Here is a 16,370-nt window from a genome sequence, read left to right on the forward strand (position 1 = left end):
TGGTATGACGCATAACTCTTATTACAGGTTAGTTTACCATGCTTGGAGGAGTTAAAGCTTGATTGGGTAGGACCTTTTAAAAAGATATGGCACGGTGAACTTCCTAGAAGTTCTTTTTGCAAATTGGCTACCCTCATCCTTGGAGGCTGCTTCGATGTACTCAACGTCTTCCCTTCGACAATCATAGGGAGGTTGCACAACCTGGAAAGTGTCGGCGTTTATGAGTGTCCCTCCCTGGAATCATTGTTTGATTGTGGATCTCTTGACTCAAATATGGAACAAAAAAATGTATCGATTCCCAAATTGGAAAAGGTACGGGTAGACAAAGCGGGAAGGCTGAGGCACATGGTGAAGAGCGACTCCCAAGCGGTTTTGGGTTTTCCTAGTCTAAACAGAGTCTCGGTTTCGGATTGCTCCGACCTAAGATATCTCTTCCCTAATTCCACAGCCCGAACTTTAGCAAAACTCGAAGAGATATTCATTTGGGGTTGCGAACAAATGGAAGAAGTGGTTCTCAAGGAAGACGGAGGTCGATCAAAGGCAACAGTGATCGGTTTCCTTTGCTTAAATAAATTATCACTTCTACGCCTCGAAAACCTGGTTAGTTTCAGCTCAGGAAGTTGTTCCTATGATTTCACTTACTTAACAATACTCCGTATTAGGCGGTGCCGCAACTTTGGAGCGTTCATCCCAAGTTCCACTAGTGTCAAGAGGCCGTTAAGAGAGACGAACAAAGAGGATGATGGATCGCCCCAACCGTTGTTCAATGAGATGGTTTGCTTTATCCTTACTATGATCATATGTACATTTGCATTATCATGTCTTAGCACGAACAATATAACAGTATCCTACTATCCTCATTTCTCACTTTATCCTCGTGTAGGTTACATTCCCCAATTTAAGAGAACTAGAGATTACAAGCACTCAGTGCAAAGAGCTATGGAACAATCAAATTCCTGCTGGTTCCTTTCGCAAATTGGAATCCCTCAAATTGGAGGACTGTCAAAATCTTCTACATATTGCCCCATCCTATATGTGGAAGAGATTGCAGCGCTGTCTCAAGGTCCTAGACGTGAGATCATGTCCTTTGATCGAGATCATATACGAAATCGATGGGATGGTTACAGAGAGTGGTAAATTGAGGAGCCTCTATTTGTCAACTCTGGAAAACTTGAGGCAAATTTGGCGATACGACGGTATTCCAAATGTCCCATTTCCAAACTTGAGATCCATAAATGTTTGGAGTTGCCCATTGGAAATACTTTTCCCAACCTTCACAGCGGAATTTCTTGGGCAAATCGAAATGCTAGAGGTGCGGGATTGTGAAAATATGGAACTAATTGCAGGCAATGGAGGACGTGAAGGAGCATCCAAAATGACAATCACCTTCTCCGGGTTGACTAAGCTTCGCCTTGAGAATTTGCCGAAATTCGGTAGGTGCTTACCCGAGAAATACTTTGCAGAATTCCCACCCGGTGCAGAATTGCATGTAACAAGCTGTGGAAGAGATCCAGGCCAAGGCGAAGATAGAGATAGGGATTTGGACGACGACAAATTGCGACGTATGGGTCTTTTGCAATTAAAATGACGCGTCCCGTGACATGAGACTATTTTTCTGCCAACTCTTGTACACTTCCCACATGGGTTGTGATCGTTTCCTTCCATTTTCATTGCTTTGGTTTGTCGTCTTGACTATACTTGCGGGGAGACCAGTCATTGGACCATACATTGTGGGGTTATGTTGTATGAATTCTAATCAAGTGCATTATTGCGATGATATTGATTTTTGAAAGTTATGACACTTAAGTGAACGTTTTGAAAGTTATGACATTCAAGTAAACGTTGTACATAATTTATGGCATTTCTAGTATATTTTTTCCTATCTAGCTCTAGACTTTGGGTTTGCTAACTTTTGCATTAGTAAATTCATATCAACGATTGGGAGGGTTCCAAGCGGGTGTCAATCGGCGACGTCATTGTTTTGAGCATTGATTCAATTTTTCCTCTTTATTGGTAGAAGTCAAATTTCCATAATCAAAATGCTGGATCTGACCGAATCAATGACATTTTCCATTTGGTAAATTAGACTAAAAGTAATGTCAAGAAAGTTTCCTCCGACATTTCGACAAGCGACCTTGAGATGATGATGATGATGATGATGATGTGTATATATATTTTGTTAATTATCTATTCGTTAATAGTCGTTTTTTACCACATATTTTCTTAGATGCCATTGATTCGACTTTTCATCTTTTAAGGTTTGTCTGATAACAAATGATGGCGCCCAAATCATGTAATGATCTTCTTTTCTCTTGTTCGGCACCTTTTGTATCGCAGACACTCCTTGCACTCACAACCCGTGCTCGCTTTTGCTTTTGAACAATTTCCCTCCTCTTTTCTTTTTCTTTCTTTGTTCAACTCTCATACTTAAACACCCGTGTTTCCAAGATGAATCGGCTTCATCATCTTTGCATGTAACATATATCAGAACACAAATCACTCATTCACGGTAGTAGACAGACATCATTAACAATCCAACTATATTAAAGCTAATCGATCAACATCAACATGTAACCCCGTACCACGGAGAGACTTAACGGAATGGACTAAAACAGAGGCCGATACACATATACTTGGAAATAGGCAACTTACCGATGGAGGTCTCGGACAAGCATCATACTAACTCAATTTGAAGATTTTATGAGACAATAAAGCGGACATGTCTCATTTTAGATGCATGAAACTCCCACAGGCACTAATACGAAAGAACATTTCTCAAATTCGTGGACTGACTTCACTCAAGAAAATCAACAGACACATCGTGACCGGTTCAAATGGAGGATATAGATGCAATGTCCAAGGACCTATTCGGATCCAGAATTTCATAGTCAAATCAGAGTATGTTTAGGTTACTATTCGACGCTTAATCAGAATTGACTTTCACACAAACTTCAATCACAGCCCCCGGACCTAAGCTCACCAAAACAGAGCAAAGAAGAAGCGAGCAAGCTTGAAGCACTTCAAGCTTCCCGACCAAGAACCAGAGCAAAAAAGCGGGGTTTGCGACGCGACTTGGGAAGGGTAAACGGCAACAACAAAGACAGCTATTAGTGGCCTGAAATCGGCGAAGGAGATCCGCAAATGAGAGAAATCGGTGGAAGGATTTTGTATGTGTCACGCCCCGCACCCACTAGGCACGTCAATATCCCTTCTCGGTCGCTAAGTTGTGACATCCCAGGACTCGTCACCGACCCATTCTTTTTTATCTTTTAAATTAAGCGCATACGGAACGTGCTACTTCCCCGGACAATATTAAAAGCGATAGGGACGATCAGGAGGCAACCAACAATCAACAGTAGCAAAAGATAATTTTATTTATTTATCTCATTAACCTTGGGAAATATGTATGTATAAGCCCTACGTCAAAGCCACTTCTTACAACCATCAAAAGATATCGGATCGGGGTTGGGGTTAATACTACTTTATACTCCTAAAATAGGAACCGGCGTTTACGTCCACCTCGTAACAAACTCTTCATCGCTAGGGTTCCGAAAAATAATTAACAACAACGGGTGAGATATAAAATTTCCGTAAGTCAACACCTAAGTCTAAATAGGGCGCTGATTTGCTCGGGGCAGCCTATATACATAGGATAACTATCGATAACGGACCAATAGCGTGCGACTACCGCTACGCTCTAACCATCACAAGATTAGATACAGCCCAATAATCAAATCTCAATCACATGATTCAACTACCAAACTCGGTATACTTTCATATCCAAACATTCTTGATGATTGTCAATCAATATAATTAATAATATAAGCCAATTTATTTGGCTATTCCCAACGTATTCACGCATAGAACAATCGGAGACGAGTATTAAAACTATACAAAAATATTAGTAAAATAATAAATCGATAGATTATCATCCAAACCTTGATAGCTTATCGTCAAAACCTTGATAGCTTATCATCCAAATTTCGATAGCTTATCGCCAAAGCTTGATAGCTTATCGTCCAAAGCTCGATAGTTTATCGCCAAATCTCGATAACTTATCGTCCAAACCGATAGTTTATCGACCAAGATTAACTAATCCAACCATAATTAAAAAAAGTAACTATAGTTAACATAAAGTAACTACAGTTAACAAAAAGTAACTATAGTTAACTAAAAGTAACTGCGGTTAACGGAAAGTAACTATAATTAACTAAAAGTAACTGCCGTTTCTTTAACTAATTAGGGTTAACTAACCCAACCGTGATCAACTAACCCAATCGTGGTCAATTAACTTAATCCAACTATCATTAACTAAGCTAATTCACAATTAACATAAAATAATCTATCCCTAAACGTAATTAACGACCTAATTAGAGTTTAGGAGTTAACTCACCCGATTGCAAATCCGAGAACACCGGCGCGACGGCGGCGGCGAGGGCTACGCGTGGCTTGGTCCAAAATCAACACGGAACCATCGAGGACCACCGAACAGCAGCTACACAGACCCCGTTGCATTGGTATTGCTTGACGGAGCTCAAATCGAAGCAAGAACGGACCGGGTCTCACCAACCATCTTCTGTTATGCCCAAATCCACAAAATTCCAACGGTTTCATCGACAATCAGCCCTCGGATCTGAGTTTCCTTGATCTTATGGTCGCGTAGGAGAAAATGGAGCTCAATTCGCCCTCGGGAAGAGCTCAAACGAGCGATTTCTTCTCGGATGCGCGCAGAAATACGAAAAGGCTGGCTCTCGGGCGTGGGGGAGTTTTGGCCGAAAATTGCAAGAGAGAAATGAGAGTCACCCCCAAGCTTGTGGAAGAAGAAGAAAAGGTGGGGCCCACAAGTCAAATCCCTATCAATGAGTTTCGTCTTTTATAAATAATATCTAGGGGCAATTTGGTAATTTCACAAGCAAGGGTAGGTTAGTCATTTGGCACAAATGATTGAGGGTTCTTTGGTAATTTAGCATCAAGGGTAAAATGGTAATTTTGCAAAGGGATATAATGGTCATTTTAGGGCAAAAGGGCAAAATAGTAAATTTACCTTTAAGGGCAAAATGGTAAATTCGCTTCTAAGGTTCGGTCGGGATTAGGCTCAGCCGCGAATTAACTCAGAGCTTCGATTCGACAGCTCAATTATCCTAGCTTGATTTCCCTTGTCCAATGCTTTAAGGTTATCCAATACCCTTCTCGGTTCGATAAATCAACGTCCAACGATTGCCCCTTAATCCTCGAAAATCGAATATTATCAACTAGACTGCAATTCGTGGTTAAAATCCATCGAATTCATTTATCTTACCGACGTCGAATTTTCGAGATGTTACGATATGAGCTCTCGGCAACTCAAAAAATGACTCCCCTTCTATGACCAAGCTCCCCTGTTTTTGTTGCTTGAAGATGAAGGAGCCTTTTGAAATCCAATTCCAAAAAAGAATACGTGCATGTTCTTTTTTATAATATTGAATCATCTTCATCTTACAATCATCTAACTTATGAATCCGTGTATGTTCTTTTTTCTAACATGGCACACCTTTTGTTTCTTTTTTCTCCTTATGAATACGTGTATGTTCTTTTCAGCTAATCTTATGTAATTATCTCCTATCACATGACATATTTAACTAGAATCAAATTATTCGTTTGGTGCTTGAATTTTGTTTTATACTAATAGGCACATGTATTGTCGCAAATAACATCCTCTACAATTGTGTCGGTGATCAACAAACATTTTGTTGTTGGATGTTGCACTTTAATTTTAGCATTTTTTGCTTAGAGCAACTTTCGAGGCCACTCCCATCAATCAATAGATAAAGTCTTACCTGATATATGTGAACGTGGCAATATGCATGCATTGATGAAAGTACATAACCGAACCAAGGCTCCACAGGGCCATGCAAAAAGTATAGTTAAGGTAAGAGTTGCCAAGCTTGTGATGAAAGATAACATCATTTTGATAGAAGATTAGAGCAAGCCAATAAAAGATTAACGAGATCCTCAATTACACGTACTAGGATTTTCTCAAATGTGAGAGTTGAACATATTGTCGGCCTTCATTTCAGTTTGCAAAAATGGCAGTCTCTTCAATCTTAGCTTCTTTCCTCGACAGTGATCGGATGGGCAAAGACAGTATTTTCTAAACAACAACCTGCTGAATTATTCATGATATTTTCGATTGTGATAAAGTTTTTGACAACTACACAATCCACGGAAATCAATCATAGAAAAGAGTTTTCTCACCCTCGTAAATCTCTTGGATGATGGCTCTTGATGCTCTCAATGTCTCTCGCAAACTTTCATACATATTAAGCACATTCACTATGTGCAGAAGACCAAACTCCGCAACAAAATATTTATATGCTAAAAACTATGAGCCCTTATCTAACGATAACATCGACTTCATCTTCAATAAGGAAAAGAACTCTCGTGGGAAATAGCTTTCCCTTTTTGCATTACCTACAATCCCGTTGTCAATCCCAACTTTTCAAAAATGTGCCCAGGTTGCTAAGTCATAATTAACACATCACAACGTCATGGTCTAGTGCACTTGTAGAGACGACTGATCTCAAGCATATTTGACTCAAGCTTTACCAACCAAATCTATGGCAACCTTGGTAGATATTTCAATGCATATTCATAGATCATATTTACTCTCCGGCATAGTTCCTCTTTGTGGGTAGACATTACTCTTAGGGAATGAATTTGACTGATCTCGATTGTTCGTCTTATTGACGATAACATGACAAGCGTTATTTCTGGATTTCTCCTAGGCTCTTCAGCATGCTGTTGAGGAGCTTCAACATTATCGCCGTGGATTTTGCTTAGCAAAGCATGAGCCGTGGATGACTCCGCATGTTGTATTTCTGCCATAGGCTCGTCTCCAACGCTGTCTGCGTTGTTACGGCCTCTCGTTCGTGGCATAGCACTCTCTCGAACTAACACATTGTGGTTCCATTGGGCGTGCCAAAAAAGACTACTGCGCGTTAAAAATCCTTCGACTAGGTCCAAACGGGTTCTCGGGTTTTGGCCCGGGTGAGGTTGAGGCCCAAAAGGATTATCCACGCTGGAATCTTTTATCGAACTTGATCCGTTCGTTTTCCAAGAAGGAGTTCTGGGTCAGCTTTGGACAAGAGTGTCAAATGCGAAAAATACTTACGTTGACGTGAGAGGCATGATACTGATTCTTGACAATTCGACAGTCCACTCATTCGATAATGAAATGAACTTCGACACACTAGGATTTTGGATTCAACTCTGGAATTTAATCAACGAGGCCGAACCAAATTGTAGGACACAATGTCGGAATCTAATCGTCAACACTGGACGGTGGATGTAGCACACAATACCGGAATTTAATCAACTGTATTGGACGAGATGGGTAATGGGTACAACATCGGAATTGAATCGACGGTCCCGAACCTAATGAGCAGACACCGGAATTCAATTGACGACACCTAATTCTGAATATGAGCCTCACTGGAATTGAATTGACGATGGGAATCTAAGAGCTATAACTAGGTTAAAAGTTAATTATAGAGACGAGTATTCGTGTGTTTTTTGTGTGTGTCCTTGTCTATTGTGGCCGCGAGGTATTTATAGACCAACTGCGGTAACTGTCGAGCGGTTATTTCCTTTGGCTCCACGTTTTAACCTTTTTCGATATGTCATGAGGGTAGTCCCTTGACGGTTTCTTGGTTTCCGCGCTCTTTCTTTTCGTCTCGTGGGGATTACTGCAAATCTTTCATTAACTGCCCCGATCATGGCTTTTTTCATGCGCTTCTTCTTTCTTCTTTCAAGGAAGATGCCGCCAAAATTTTCTCTGACACGTGGCATTTTCGAGGTTCTTCTGAGTCTATTTTCAATGCTCTTACCAGTAGGCGATCAAAGCTCGTGCTTGTCTCGTGGCTCCCTCCGGGAGGTAACCTTAGGTGTTAACAGATGTTTACTATTATTATTTTAGAAAGTTACTCTTGAAATTTTCTCAGATACATCAAAACAAGTTTCTTCCCTTCCAATCGACAAGGTTAAAAAGACATTATTATTATTATTATTATTATTATTATTATTATTATTATTATTATTATTATTATTTTTTGGTAACCTCTTCCCAGTAAGATAATAAGAAGTTTATAGTAGAAATCTGAATTAGAAAACACTTGGCTAAGAGAAAATTGCGGAACCATTTAAAAAATCGCATCCTGACTCAACCGAAGCACTATGTACAATTGAATTACAAGTACAAAGCTCCAGCCGAAACTAAGATCATGAAATAGGAAAAAAAAATGCTATGAGAAATTAAATGAAAATCAAGATCCAAACTCTACTCTGAAATTGAATGTGGCTTGGAATGAGAGGCACATTTGACTGCAATCGGATAGGGAGGAGCTCAATTTGCATTTCCCTGATTGATCCTTCAATTCGCGAGGAATGTGAATAGGAATAACACAGTAGTAGGACACAGGGAACGTTGATAAGTCAAGGAAGCAGGAGTGGCGATGAGATTGATGGAAGTCGAAGCTCGAAATGAAGAGTCTCTCGCTGCAAAGACGGTTCTCTGCTCGGTCGCTTCTGATCCTCCCTGCTTGAAATCGATTGCTCCGATTGGTTCATCAGTTGGTGATAACGAAACAAGGCATCACCTCCGAGCTTCGCGTCCACCGAGTCCGCAGCTCGGAGTTGAATTGATTTTGAACATCAATTGTTATTGTCAATTGAGTCGGTCCACGAATCTACTTTTGGAAGTGATTAAAACAAACTACTGAAGTCGTCGACCATAAATTGTTCGATAAAATGCCCCAAAGGCATGATTGATAAACGACATATGGCACTATCAGATCTGGAACTTGTTCTGAATCGATTGGTTAAAAATGCAGATCTGATTCCAGTTACAATTTTTTCTTTTTTTCCTTTTTTTTTAATAATCTAGGTGTCCGGGCCAGCTTGCGCGTACCTCGACTATTCCTCGGGAGAGACTAGCACAGTAACCCACCATCATGGCCTCACTTAATCGGTGTGGTGCCTATCACACCCAGTGGCCTATTGGCCATCTGGGGGGTTGGATCGTTTATGTACTCCTTTTTTTGTGTTTTGTTTGTTTTGTATGTTCCGTGATATCTCCGTGGGCTTGCCGGGGGTGGTTGTCGCGGCGGCGTGTTTGAATATTCGGTGGTTTTGTTTTATTGTGTCTGGTCACGTTGTGTTTTATTGTAATGTTGATGATCGATGCGTGAGGTGGGCTCGGGTGGGGGTGTGATGGTGGGGTGTGCTCGGTTGGGGGCATGGGTGGCCGAGTTTGAATATTAAATAAGTTTGTTTGGGTTGAGTGGGGCCTGATGTAATCGAGCGATTTTGTGTCCATGGTCCAAACTATAGATCAGATCAGTTCATATTAGGATTGGGCTCTTGAGCCAAATCCAAGTCCCCTCTTATCAGAATATACAATAATTAGAAAATAAAGATTCCGTAAATAAAAAGTTGGAAAATAATTAGAGAAACGGGTTTTGATCAAGTTGTTATATTTTAGTATTGGAATTGGTCTAGATTCATTAGGATATATTTAAGAAAATACATGGTTTCCCTTAGTTCAGTCACCTGAGACAAAAATTGCATTCGATTTGATTGTAACTCATGGGTGTTCTTGTCCCAAGGTTTAATAACGAGGTTGTGTCATATTTTTCACCCGACTTGTATCGGGTTACCTTACCACAGTTTACCTTTTACTTGTCCTTCATTAATTTCTTAGATCAATTTTGTCATATATTTTTTTTCTTTTTGGTTGGATGGAATTGTGACATCCATACATAACAATTCCATACAACATTTAATCCTTTTTTTTTATATGCGCTACATTTTATTTATGCGACACATTCATTTAACACAAAAGAGAAATGAAAAAAAAATTCATAGATCACTAAATCATGGACGTGAAAGAAATCATGGATCGCTATTTTTTTTTTTTTTGGTCATGAATATCTTCTAATTGAAAATGACTTGATTTATGATCTGAATTCATATTGACTCCGAATCTGATCTAGCCCTTTCAGTGGGTCGAAGTCCCTTAAATTGCAGTGGAAGACTAAACGAAGCGCAGTACAAGGCGTGCGAGAGAGAGATGGCAGAGATTTCAGTTCCGATACTTGGCTTCTAGGTAGAGCATTCTTTCCTTCCAGCACAGGGATTCTTATTCAAATCATACAGATTATTCTTTTCTTCCTCAAATTCATCGTGTCCCGACAACGCGGACATCTCAATACACCACAAGCTAAGATTATTCTTGCGGGTTAATCTCTCTTACTCGAATTTCTTAGAAGCCATATTGACAATTGCAAACAGACAAAATATCGAGAACAATTTATTGAGAATTACCCTTGGCTTCGATACAAATTTGTTTTGACTTGGCCGAAATTTTGTACAAACGGAGCGGTTCAAGTGAGAAATAAATTGCACGAATAAAACCTAAACATAACGACATGGTTAGGTAGTATATCTACTCTGTGGGAAGAATAAACAAGATGGCCCCGTGATGATCGGCGTAAACGGGATTGCAATCTCTCGATCACACTCAGTCACAATTGTTTCCCGATACTAGAGTATCACAAAAGTCAATAATAGGAAATAAGTTTTGTAGCACTCTCAACTCTCTTGGACGACGGTTCTCATTCTCTTGTCTCTCACAATATTTGATACATTAAGCACAGCCATCGAGTGAATAAGACTAAACTCAACAACAAGATATTTAAATGGAAAAACTATGAGCCCTCATCCGACGACAACGTCGATTTCATCTTCAATAAGGAATGGGACTCTAGTAAGAAATTAATTTCCCTTTTCATATCAGCCCCCCAAATCCTATTGTCAAGAGTCCAATTCGGGCTTTCCTAAAATGGACCGGGTTTCTTTGCAATTCAATTATGGGTACAAATCAACCGGGATCAACTTATTGTCAAGTCATAATCAACACATAACAACGTCATGGCCTAGTGCATTTGCAGAGACAGTTAATCTCAAGCACACTCGGAAATCTAGAGGAACCGTTGCAGATATTTTGATGCATATGGATGAATCATTTTTTATTCTCAGGGGGGGCAACTCTTTTTCATTAGCGACCTTGCTAGTGATTCCGGTTTATTTTGGTCCGTAGCCAACTGTTTTCTCATTTGGTTTTTTTGGCATCCTGCAAATCGTACCAGGCTTTTTTTTTTTAAGTTCTTGTAGATGCTTCAAATATGTTTACCCTAATACTTGAAGAAGAACATCTAATCGTCGTGAATGAACCACAAGACACTATATGTCTTGTTTACGTCGGATCTACACTTACCAAAGGCACAGAGTTAATTCTTGATTGATGGGAGAATTGGACCGAAAAATCATGGACAATCCAGTTCAATACAATCTGGTATATGTTGATCAGATATCGACCCATTTCAAATGCCCATTGTTACCGAGGTCTTGTCTCGTCAAGGATGGAAAAGAAAACAGTGATGAGGGTATAGAACCGCCATGAGGTCATTGGAAATGTCAAGTTGGGCTAGATTTGAAGTATTCTTTACACTCGGAGGAATAGGTCCTGCAAAACGATTATGCGAGAAACTCAGTTGAAGAAGTTGTCATGTTGTCCAAGACATTCTGGTATTGGACCTACGAAATTGTCGGATGGAAGACTGAGCAGAGTGAGCCGTTCAAGGTTTGATGGAGTTGGAGGAACTGGTGAGCTGTGTTAGGTTACCGAGTTGCGATAGAATAGACCCAGTGAAATTACCCTGGTTAAGCCAAAGCATCTCCAGAGAATTGAGGTGGCCTATGAACTCTGGTAATACTCCAGAGAAGCGTGTGTAAGGACGACTTCAGAACCTTCAAGGAGCTGGTCCAAGTAGATTCAAGTAAGTAATCCGAAAGCCCCTCGTTGCTCGATAGATCGAGACATGCCGGCTTTGGCAAAAGGAAAATGTATGTTGCCAAAGAAGCATGTTCGAGTGATTCTTCCCGGAGGAGTGGAAATTAAACCACCATCAGGATCTTCGAGCGTGAAATGCAACATGGCGTTGGTCCATAACATTGGGAGATCGCAAGAGGCGATGATCCAAGTTTCACAAAATATTGTAGACAGGGATTTCTTTTTGTTTATTACCAAACAGAAGGAACTTGCTTAGTCTCATTGATGTATACTAGTTCAAAACTGGACTCGACCGAATCAAACCGAACCGACATTTTTCAGTTGGATAAATTGGACAATAAATAATGTCGACAAAGCTTCCTTTGACAATCAAAAAGCGATCTTAAGATTATGATGTGTGCAATAATTCGTTCGTTATCTATACGTTAATATCCGTTCTTTACCTCGTAATATCTTCTTTCAAGGGAAATTGTAAGTCTCCTAAATTTGTTGGGCATTTTTTACCCCTCTCAAGTGAGAGACGTCTAGTAACGTGGGACCATGTGACTTGGCATTCCTAAAATGGCCTCAAAATTCAGACTAGTTTCCAAGATGAACCAGCTTCATCTTCTTCATCTTTTACGTAGAGGTAATCAAACATTGCTCATTTCCAGCAGGCACACAATTGCTCGTTTTCAATCACTTCATTCCCAGCAAAGACACATCATCTTTGCATGTGACATATCTCGGAATACAGAACCGCTCATTCACAGTGGATGACAGCATCGTTAACGGAATGAACTAAAACAGACGCCGATATACATGTACCTGGAAATAGGCAACTTACAAATGGAGGTTCAGACAAACATCATACTAGTTCAATCTGAAGATTTTATGAGAGAATAAAACGGACATGTCTCGGTTTAGACGCATGATACTCCCACAGGCACAAATATGGAAGAACGTTTCTCAAATTTGTGGACCGACTTCACTCGGGAAAATCAACAAACACATGGTGACCGGTTCATGCAATGTCGAAGCACCAATTCAAATCCAGAATATCATGATCGCTATTCCAAATAAAATAAAAGATAGTGTAGTCACATTAAAGTATGTTTAGGTTACTATTCGATGCTTAATTAGAATCGATTCTCACACAAATTTCAATCACAGCTCTCGGGTCTAAGCTCACCAAAGAAGAGCAAAGAGGCATTGGCCTTGAATCGGTGTTCGGACCCGAAAGGAAGGATCCTGGAAGCGTCTTCACCGGCGAAGAAGGAGCTGCCGAGCTTGAAGCACTTCAAGCTTCCCGGCCAAGAAACAGAGCAAAACAGCGGGGTTCGCGGCGCGGCTTGGAAAGGGTGAACGGCAACAGCAAAGGCCTCTATTAATGGCCTGAAATCGGGAAGAAGATCTACAAATGAAAGAAATCAGTGGGAGGATTTTGTATGAGCCCCCTGCAACTCAAAAAATGACTCCCTTTCTATAACCGAGCTCCTTGTTTCTGTTGCATGGAGATGAAGGAGGCTTCTCAAATCCGATTTGAGCGATTTGAAAAATATTTTCTAAAATGTAATTACTTATGTCGTTAAAAAAAATAAATAAATGAAATTCTTTTTTATTACTTACAAAAATAGTTAGACATAAATTGTTGTTGATGACGAAAATATTTTTCGTTGACGAATTTTTTTTTAAACAATATAAGCAATTACTTTTCGAAAAATATTTTTCAAATCACTCATCTTTCGTGAAATAAACGGAGCCTATGTGTATGTTCGTTTTTCTAATATTAAATCCTTTTCATCTTACAATCATCTAACTTATGAATACGTGTATGTTCCTAATATGGCACACCTTTTGTTTATTTTTTCTCCTTACGGATAAGTGTATGTTCTTTTCAGCTAATCCTATGTAATTTTCTCCCATCACATGAGATATATAACTGGAATCAAATTACTCGCTTGGTGCTTGAACTTTTGTTTTATACTAATGGACACATGTATTGTCGCAATTAGCGTCCTCTATAATTGTGCCGGTGATCAACGCACATTTGTCGACGGATTTTGCACTTAAATCTTATCATTTTTTGCTTAGAACAAATTTCAAGGCCGCTCCCATCAACCAATAGATAGAACTTTACCTGATGTATGTGAACGTGGTAGTTTGCACGCAACGATAAAAATACGTGACCGAGCCAAGGTTTCAGAGTGCCATGCAAAAAGTACAGTAAAAGTAAGTGTTGCCAAGCTTTTGATGAAAGACAACATCATTTTGACAAAAGATTAGAACAAGCCATTAAAAGATTAACGAGGTCCTCAATAACATAGTGCTAGGATTTTCTCAAATATGAGAGTTGAATCTATGTAAGATGATTATCGGCCTTCATTTCAGTTTGCGAAAATGACGCTCTCTTCAATCTTAGCTTCTTTTCTTGGTGTTGATCGGGTCAGATGAGAAATAACTCGTTTCATTTCAATATGAATTGAAGCATTTCCTATAAAAAAAAATATCTATTATCATTTTATTCAATTTCTGGCGCACAGTGTGCTTAATCCATTGATGTACCCCTCATAGATTTTCAATTTTTTGACAACATGTCTATGCCTCAATCACCCGACCAAAGTCCAATCAGGGGATTACTAGGCGAGATTCAATAGGTTACTGTGTTAATAATCTGAAATGTTGTTTATCATTATCACTTGTCCAAAGTCCAATCGGGGGTTTACTAGGCGAGATTCAACAAGTTACTGTGTTATTAATATGGATAATTGAAACCCTATGAGGGGCATATCAACGGATTAAACACACTATGAGCCAAAGATTGAATAAAATGATAATAGCCATTTTTTTTTTATAGTAAATGCTTTAATCAATATTGAAATAAAACGAGTTCTTTCTGATCACTTTGAATGAAGATGAAAAAAAAAATATTGAATTGACTCCTTCAATCTCGACGATTAAATGAAATAATAATATATTATTATTACTATTTTGGAGTATGCCGCTATGGTGAAATCGGTATACATGTTCCTCTTAAAAAGCAGTGCTAGTTTTTAGCGAATAACCCCACTTTAAGTTTGTTTAACGAAACTTACCTGATGACAAAGACAAATGCCGATTCATAGCCAACTGCAAAGTCTAGATCTTTGCACTGAATTTTACTTTTCTCGAGGCTACTTGATTGACTAGAGATGGACAGAGAGAGACACAAGAGAGTGGAAGATTTTACAATTTGGAGAAAAAATGAAGACTAAGTACCGTTACTTAAACTCGATTGCGTTAAACTCGGCAAATGACTCGGTCTAACGTCTCATCATAGGAATCTCTGCTTCGGGTGGAGCTGGTGGACGGCCTCTCACCAGGCGAAGGGAAACTCCCGTCCCTCACCCCCCACCACTGCCATCGCCCTGGTCTCTCGTGTCACCATGCCAAGAGCGAGGGACCCGACAAACTTTTTTGGGCTATCAGAGGACTGGATACGGGGTTGTCACTCCTAGTGTTGCCATGAATGAGATTAAGAACCAGAGACAACGAGACCAGGTGATCTAATTTCAGTGACCTTGATTGGAAGCCCAAGTTCCGGGGGGACTTCGAGAGCGCCTATTCCATCTCCCCCATTTGAAGGAAATTTTCCTTGATGCTATCCCAATACCCTTCACCTTCTACCTTAGGATGAGGTCGCTGCTATTGCATGCGTTTTGGTTTTGTCTGCAAATGTTTGTTCGGTTTGTTTTCTTCATTTGGTTGGTGATGCTTTCTAGTTTGCTCTTACTGGACACCAGTGGAGGATTTTGCAAATGGGTATCCACCGGATACATCAACAATAGCCTTCTTAAGGTATTGTAATGAAGAAAAGTCTAATTTATCTGGACCCCTGGATAATAATGGTGTGCTTTTCTAGTACATCACCAAAAATGTAAGTGTCCATCTTTCTCGCAGAAAATTCTATTTATACGGTCAGATAGAGAGAATCCAAATTGTTGGAAACCCTCCTCCTTCGCGAGACCCCAATGAAAACTCTTTCGATTTCTTTTCCTGATCAATATCTTTCAATTTTTTATCTAGGGTTCTTATGATCGACCAAAAAAATAAAGGACCTAGGATTTTTATGATATCCACAATCAATAGAGAAATTGCTTCTACTGCGTCACTACGATATTTATATGTCATCAGTTGTCATCCTGAACATTAAATAGGTGTTATGTATTTCTAAGCTCTCACCTACTGTCTCAAATCACCGGGTTGGAAATGGTATAAATACACATGAAAATATAACCAAAAATCTCATCTCAGCTTTTGTAAAATAATTCTAGGATTTTTAAGAGAGAGGGAGAGAGAATCAAGAAAGACGACGTCTTTACTTAATATACATAGAAAATGAAATAATCTATTCTAAAAAGGAAATTATCTATCTTAGAAAATCACGAAATATCAAATAACGGCTTCCTGTCTAACCGTTTAACAGAACATATTGTTCATGACACTTAAGTTGTGCACTTTCTTT

At 39.5% G+C, this 16,370-nt stretch overlaps 1 protein-coding gene and 1 long non-coding RNA gene across 2 annotated transcripts in view; one reads left to right on the forward strand and one right to left on the reverse strand.

Annotated features, from left to right (window-relative positions):
* Nucleotides 1-16,370, forward strand: part of LOC115731362 (disease resistance protein At4g27190-like) — a 77,693-nt gene that overhangs the window by 4,237 nt on the left and 57,086 nt on the right. The gene's annotated exons all lie outside the window — the stretch shown is intronic.
* The window catches only part of LOC125315164, an 18,258-nt gene continuing 1,888 nt past the window's right edge, over nucleotides 1-16,370 (reverse strand). The window contains exons 2-4 of the long non-coding RNA XR_007198513.1: nucleotides 12,392-12,395; nucleotides 11,101-11,104; nucleotides 1-132 (exon numbers count right to left, since the gene is read on the reverse strand). This is a non-coding gene — a long non-coding RNA (uncharacterized LOC125315164). The remainder of the gene's footprint in view (nucleotides 133-11,100; nucleotides 11,105-12,391; nucleotides 12,396-16,370) is intronic.

Source organism: Rhodamnia argentea, chromosome 5 (genome assembly GCF_020921035.1).
Source record: "Rhodamnia argentea isolate NSW1041297 chromosome 5, ASM2092103v1, whole genome shotgun sequence".
NCBI lineage: Eukaryota > Viridiplantae > Streptophyta > Magnoliopsida > Myrtales > Myrtaceae > Rhodamnia > Rhodamnia argentea.